This window comes from Herpailurus yagouaroundi, unplaced genomic scaffold (genome assembly GCF_014898765.1).
Source record: "Herpailurus yagouaroundi ecotype Mexico unplaced genomic scaffold, PumYag 164, whole genome shotgun sequence".
NCBI classification, from domain to species: Eukaryota; Metazoa; Chordata; class Mammalia; order Carnivora; family Felidae; genus Herpailurus; species Herpailurus yagouaroundi.
In genome coordinates this window covers 40,565,746-40,573,938 of record NW_024412405.1, presented here as the reverse complement: position 1 = coordinate 40,573,938, position 8,193 = coordinate 40,565,746, and positions in this window count along the sequence as shown.

Here is an 8,193-nt window from a genome sequence, read left to right as displayed (position 1 = left end):
CAGATTTTTTTTTTACTATTTGCAAATATTTTAAGATTCTAAGAAAAATGGAAGAATGCATGATTCAGCAAAAGATGGCAAAAGAACATTAAGAAAAACTCACATGAGTATAGTATCATGGCAAAAAAGATAGAGGGAATCTTTCTGGAGTAGGAAGTGATTTTCTACTTGATTCCTTAAGAATAGTAGCCTCCTTAGAGAAACTATTCTCTCTCTCTCTCTCCCCCCCTTACTCATCTCTTTCTCTCTCTAAAATAAATAAATAAACATTAAAAAATATTTCCCAAGTTACAATTAATCTTTCACTAGGAGTAGGTACTTTTGGATTCCCAGTTCCTTCTCTTTCACAGATAAAATCATTAAATATTTCATTAATACCTTACTTCAGGATGATGAGTGATGTGGCAAGGTGTATGTATACTTACTAATTGAAAGAAATCTAATACTATAGAAACGGAAAATGTTTTTTTTTTTTTTTAAATAAGGCCATTTTTTTTTTGTATTTTTGAAACTTAGTGCTTTAACAACTTTGGACAATCCAAGACGATGCTCAAGAAAACTTACCTAGAAGATTCAAGGAAACTGCATGGTTAAAGAAATGCCCTGCCAGGAGCAGAGAAGGGTGTGAGATTTTATCCTACAAGCTAACAAGTTGGCCAAGTCAGCCAACCTCGGTTTCAATGATGCTGGTGGAAGATCTGAAATTCCTGGATCACAGAAAAGAACTTTATTATAGCTAGGCAGCATCAACTTCATGTTTGCATAGTTCCTCTTGCTCCCAAGTCAATGAGATGATGCAGAAACACAGCCAGGTGAATTCCACATATATGAGTTAGTATCAGAGCTAAGGAAACACAATTTCAGATAATTCTAATCTTTTACAGTGCCTTCTAGCAAACCTGTCTGAATTTTGACCTGAAGAGGTATTAACTTCCTTATCCTCCACAGCAAACAGATCTGTAACACGATCTTGAGGGTAAGAGTCACCCTATCTTCCAGGGCCATTAGCTCTACAAATATCCTGGACTGTTAGTGCATAGAGAAGTTATTGACTGTGCTGAAGAATTTTGAGATACACAGGGAAAACTGTTTCCCAACAAACACCTCAAGGGCTCTTGGGCCCAGTCATGTTTTTTTTTTCTTTCTTTCTCTCCCTCCTCCCCTCTCTCTTTCCCTTCCTTCTTTCCTTCCTTCTTTTCACTTTCTCTCCTTTCCTCCCTCCCTTCTCTTTTCCTCTCCTCTCCTCTCCTCTCCTCTCCTCTCCTCTCCTCTCCTCTCCCCTCCCCTTCCCTTCCCTTCCCTCCCTTCCCCTTCCTTTTCTTTCCTCCCAGAAAAAATCTCAAAAAGTAATACAATTTGTATTTTGTATAAATACCTAGTAGTGCAATTGCTGGGTCTTAGTGTAGTACTATTTTTAACTTTCTGAGGAACCTCCATACTGTTTTCCAAAATGGCTGCACCAGTTATACTGTTGGTGGGAATGCAAACCAGTGTTTATAGAAGCACTATCAACAATAGCCAAATTATGGAAAGAGCCCTAATGTCAATCAATTGATGAATGGATAGAGAAGAGGTGATAAATATACATACAAAGGAATATTACCCAGCCATCAAAAAGAATGAAATCTTGCCATTTGCAGCTAAAGTGTATATTCTAAGCATATTAAGTCTGTAAGAGAAAGACAAATACCATATGATTTCACTCAGATGTGGAATTAAGAAACAAAGCAGATGAACATAGGGGAAGGGGGAAAACGAAAAGAAAGGAGGCAAACCATAAGAGACTCTTAACTATAGAGAACAAATTGATGGTTGATAAAGGGTGGGATGGGTAGGGGATGGGTTAAATGCGTGATGGGTATTAAGGAGGACACTTGTTGGGATGAGGACTGAGTGCTTTGTGTAACTGATGAATCACTAAATTCTACTGAAACTAATGTTACACTATATGTTAAATAACTGGAATTTAAATAAAAACTTGAAACAAGAAAAAATAAAAACCCCAAACAGCAACAACAAACTCTCTATGTGTCTATAAATCTGCATGTTTGTACTTGAGAGATTTTCCCATTTGTGTAAGTGTGAAATGCTTTCCAACTATTACATCTGTTAAATGAAAGGAGCTCTGTTTTCATTGATTTATTGGTATTAATAAGTGCTTAAGTAAATAAAATATTCCCAAATTCTCAGAGGATAAAGAAATCAAATCTGAATATATCAAGTATACAGTATTTTAAGGAAAAACAATCCTTAGAGCAACTGCTGGCTCACAAATATTTTCAGAATCTATGTTCATAGTTAAGATAAATTTTTAGACTGGTATAACAATTTTGTGTGTCTTAAAAAATATTAAATAGCTATGTGTATTTTTCTTGAGGATAATACACATGTATATCTTATTTGCTTATTTATCTTTAACAAATTTGTATTTGCTTTAAATGAAAAGTCATTCTAGTTACATTTGAGTTACTACATATTTTATACTAGTTATCTGATCAAGTAAGCTAATATAAATCATAACACAATAATTATAATAGGTTTTTTACATCACTATTTTTTCTTTGTCAGTCTAAACTATTTCTAAGACTATAGTTAACTTAAAACCTTGAATTATTAAAGTGAGTCAATTAATGAATAATCGTGGATATCTAAGTAATCTCTTAGGAAAAGTGAACAATAAAACATTGATTATGAAGCATAGATTTAAACTTATGTACTCTCTTTTCTTATTTTTAGGTGCTATAGAGTGGTTTTCTTTTTTAGTCACATTAACAAATATGTTCATTTTTACCACTTTAAAAGAGGTGTAAAGAAGAGGTTTACAACTACAGAAAGTTGTGTTAGGTATATTATGAAGCTTTGCTAACCTGCTAAAATACTTGATTATAGCACAGTTCTAAGCTTTCTATCTCCCACTTTTCTCTGAATTAAAAGTTAGCTATTCTGATTAAAAGTTATTCATGTGGGTAGTTTAAAGTATGCAGAAAGCAATAATGACAAAGAAATAAAACCATGCATGCAAGATAATAGAAAGAATTTTAATTTTTTCAAGGGTAAATAGCTTTGTCCTAAGGGATAGATATAGATTGTCTCAGAATATGTAAGAGTATAACAAAAGACATAACTTGAGGAAGTATAGCAAGTTATAAAAGGTATGAGAAGAGTGGATATTACTTGCCTTGATTTATAAAACTTTAAAATAGTTTTCTATTACTACTGTAAAAAATTATCACAAATGTGTGGCTTAAAACCTACCTCCCAAATTTATTATCTTACAATATTGGAAGTCAGACTTCCAAATTGGGTATCACTTGACTAGGATAAAGATGTCAGTAAGGCAGCATGCTTCCTGGGACTCTAGGAAAACCTTGGTAACTTGTATTTCTCAGCTTCTAAAGGCTATGTCCATTCCATGGCTCATGGGCTCTTTGCAGCCAGCAATCACATCACTCTGACCTGTGCTTCTGTAGTTACATCTCAAGAGCGTAAAACACTCACTTGTGTCAGGGCATAAGCTAGTATTCAGAGGGCTCATTTTTGTTGTTCTTTGTTCAGGGATCAGGGATCAGTCCTAAGCTTCCAGTTGTTCAAATTCTTTTTTTTTTTTTTTTTTTTAATTTAAGTTAAAGTCAGCTAACATGTAGTGTACTATTGGTGTCAGGAGTAGAATTTAGTGATTCATCACTTACATATAACACCCAGTGCTCATCCCAACAAGTGCCCTCCCTAATGCTCATCACCCATTTAGCACCTCCCCTCTAGCAACCCTGTTCTCTGTATTTAAAAGTCTTTTTTAGTTTGCCTCCTACTCTGTTTTTCTTATTTTCCCTTCCCTTTCCCTATGTTCATCTGTTTTGTTTCTTCAATTCCACACATGTGTGAAACCATATGAACTTTGTCTTTCTCTGACTGACTTATTTTGCTTAGTACATAATTTCATTCTTTTTGATCCCCAAACAATATTCCATTATACACACACACACACACACACACACACACACACACACACACACACGTCTTTGTATCCATCCATCGGTCAATGGACATTTGGGCTCTTTCCTTAATTTGGCTATTGTTGATAGTGCTTCTATAAACATTGGGGTATATGGGCCCCTTTGAATCAACAGTTTTTTAATACTTTGGATAAACACCTAGTAGTGCAGTTGCTGGATTGTAGGGTAGTTCTATTTTCAATTTTTTGAGGAACCTCCATACTGTTTTCCAGAGTGGCTGCACCAGTTTGCATTTACACAAACAGTGGAAAAATGTTTTCTGCATTTTGCCAATGTCTGTTGTTGCCTGAACTGTTAATTTTAGCCATTGTGACAGGTGTGAGGTGGTATCTCATTGTGGTTTTGATTTGTATTTCCCTGAGAGTAAATGATGTTGAACACATTTTAATATGTCTGTTAGTCATCTAGATGTCTTCTTTGGAAAATTGTCTACTCATGTCTCTGCCTGTTTCTTCACTGTATTATCTGTTTTTGGGGTGCTGTGTTTGATAAGTTTATAGATTTTGGATACTAACCTTTTATCTGATATGTCATTTGCAACTGTCTTCTCCCATTCTGTAGGTTGACTTTTAGTTTTAGTTGATTGTTTCCTCTGCTGTGGAGAAGCATTTATCTTGAGGAGGTTCCAATAATTCATTTTTGATTTTGTTTCCCCTGCCTCTGGAGAGGTGTCTAGTAGGAAGTTGCTGCAGCTGAGGTCAAAGAGGTTGCTGCCTGTTTACTCCTCTAGGGTTTTGATGATTTTCTGTCTTTTTTTTTTAAATTTTTTTTTTAAGAGAGACAGAGACAGAGACAGAGACAGAGACAGAGACAGAGACAGAGACAAAGTGTGAGCTGGGGCGGGGCAGAGAGAGGGAGACACAGAATCTGAAGCAGGCTCCAGGCTCTGAGCTCTCAGCACAGAGACTGACGTGGGGCTCGAACTCATGAACTGTGATCGTGACCTGAGCCGAAATCGGATGCCTAACTGACTGAGCCACCCAGGCGCCCCTGTTGGTTTCCTGTCTCACAGTTAGGTCTTTCACCCATTTTGAGTTTATTTTTGTGTGCGGTGTAAGAAAGTGGTCCAGGTTCATTCTCCTGTGTGTCACCGTCCAGCTCTCCCAGCGCCATTTGTTGAAAAGACTTTTTTCCATTGGGTATTCTTTCCTGCTTTGTTGAAGAGCAGTTGGTCATACGTTTGTAGGTCCATTTCTGGGTCCCCTATTCTTCTGCGAGTTGTTCAAATTCTGAAAGCTATTTATGGTAAAAATCTTTTCTGATCTTTTCATTGTTTCGTGTGGGGAAGAGTAAGTCCACCTTAATCCAGTGAAAGTCCCAGAATACTGTGGGCATTATTTTTAATGTTCTACCTTATATGGGTACATCAAGCAGCTCATTTTTTTTTAATATTTATTTTTGAGAGAGAGTCAGAAACAGAAAGAAACACACAGAGACAGAGAGAGACAGAGAGACAGAGCATGAGCAGGAGAGGGGCAGAGAGAGAGAGAGGGAGACACAGAGTCCAATGCAGGCTCCAGGCTCTCAGCTGTCAGCATAGAGCCTGATGCAGGGCTTGAACTCACAAACAGTGAGATCATGATCTGAGCCAAAGTTGGACTTAACCGACTGAGCCACCAAGGCACCCCACTCCTTTCTTTTTTTAAAAACTATCTCTAATCCACAATTAAGTAGATTGTGCTTTTTAAAACTGAAAAGGACCATCCTAATTTATGATTTTCACTATTTCCTCAAAAATCAAAAACAATTGTTTTGCTGAGTCTTTGTAGTTATAATGGTAATCACTTATTTGCCTCCAGGTCTGTCCTCTGTCTTATCAGAGTATAATTGGACAAATTACTAATGCAACCAAGGCTATGATTGGAATGTTACATATGAGAAAAACCTCATTTAATCAGGTATGACAAGCCCATATTAATAAATAAGGATCAACCTAATATTTGGAGCCAAATTCTAAAATATCCTCCCAAGAAATCTGACTTGTTACCTGGATTATTAAGACTTAGTCTCATATATTTAGAACTTACAGGTAAATTTCTCAGTAAGAAATTCAATATTTAGTAACCTTAACATTTAGTTAAGTCAACATTTAGTAACCCCCCAATATTTAGGGACCTTAACAAATCTTAGAGAATCTCAATTCAAGGGAAATTTACCCAAATATATTGATATAACAGTTGAAGTCTAATGGAGAGTGTGCATTGATTGGGCTTGGCTCCTTAGCCTCAGGAATAAAGAGTGAGTCATAATTTTGAGAGCCAATCTATGTATGATTCCTTGTGAAACTCTACACACAGAAGTTAGTTATTTGGCACTATTGGTTGCCAAAACTACTCAAGTTTGATCTACAGAACAAAGTCAGGAAGTTTTATTGAGTTAAATAACACCCTTGCTTTACCTCTGCAAATAATCAGGCCAATTCTAATAAGATCAGCTTTTTGTGTACAAGAATAATTTTTGGAGATTCTGACCACAACCAGGAGAAACTGTCAAAACAAAATAGCCACAACTTTAATATAGGTAAAAGAGATTACTAAGCATTCTTGTAGTACAGTGCTAGGTTTATTTACTGGTGATTTTCAACTCTGTAGGGCAGTGGTTAACTTGTGGAATTTTGACTGGTAGAGATGTAAATAATTCTGTCCAGTAGAAAAGATAACCTTAAATATTATGGCATATAGATTTGTTGGACATTAATCAGTTTTGCATTTTACCCAGCTATCTATCAAATTTCATCTCTATATTATCTATTTCTACAGTTACACTTAATTGTTCTTTAACCTGGTCATAACATGTTACTGCTCCCATTATTAAATAGTAAGTTAAATATCAACTTTGACAAGTGTTTATTTTATCTTTCTTTGAAGGTCATATTTTTTAACCTTTTGAAAATAACATATTAAAAAATTCTATTGGAAAGATTCTATTATTCCTGGATTTAAAGATGAATACACTTACATATTGTTAGGCTTTGTAACTATCTTAAGGTCACATATTATAATTAGACAAAGTAAGGTTTGCCTACAAGCATCTGGTTCTCTAGAATATATTCATATTCAGCATTCTATATAAATAAAATCACTTTAGAACAATAGATCCCATTACACAATACCTCCTTAATAAAAAAATTGAGATAAAAACAAGCATGTTTGCAAAATTTCCCTACATCTGAATGATTAGAATATTGTATACCCTCAACAGAATGTTTTAAACTCAGCCTCTAATGCAATTCTGAAAGCTATCTGCAAGAGAAATTATAAAAGAATAAATCACAGTTGATGATTAAGTCTGGTACTTGACCTCAAATAACACACTCTCTCTCTCTCTATTTTTTTGACCATAAGGTACTCTTAAAGTAAATGTATTATTTTTAATAAACAATTTAATAAAGATTATCAATTAGGCTGAATACATGTCTTTCTTCTACAACCAATAAGATTTGAGTTTTTTTACTATCCTAAATTACACACATCTTATGTAGACAATCAATATTAATTATATCAAACATAAAGTTTCATATTTGAAATGATTCCACTTTGAATGAGGAATCATAATTTAATTATCAAATAAATAAAACATACACCTACTTAAGATACATTATACTATACAATAATTATGGCGGTCTCATACAAATATAATCATAATATATTCAAAATCAGACATTATAAATTTCTTCAAAGGAAAACCTAATTAACATGTTCCATTTATTGAAATTAATATTTATTAAGCCATTTATGTGCTATATTTTCCATTAAAAAGAGGATATAACACTGATATTTAAAACTACATTCAGTAACAAAGCCACATAAAATTTAAATAAATGTATCTATGCATCCTCTGTTGTTTACTATCTTATGCATGAAACTACAATGATAAGCCCTTAATTTTGCATTTATTTTTTAAAAAAACAAATTGCCTTCTCTTCTAGATGAGTTGGTGGAGTTTTGGAAATTTGACAACACCCATAGAATCCACATTGCCAAAATAGTGAACACATATTACATTGATTTGCTAAATGTACTTTGAAGTAACAGTAACTTCTGAATGGCCTCTGCAGTATATTTTCTTATTTGAAGTGAATGGGATATAGACTGTTCTTGTACTATATCACAAGAATTAGTTTCTTGGGATTAGCATAATGCAATTCTCTGAATCCTCCTTTCCACTTTACTGTTTCTAT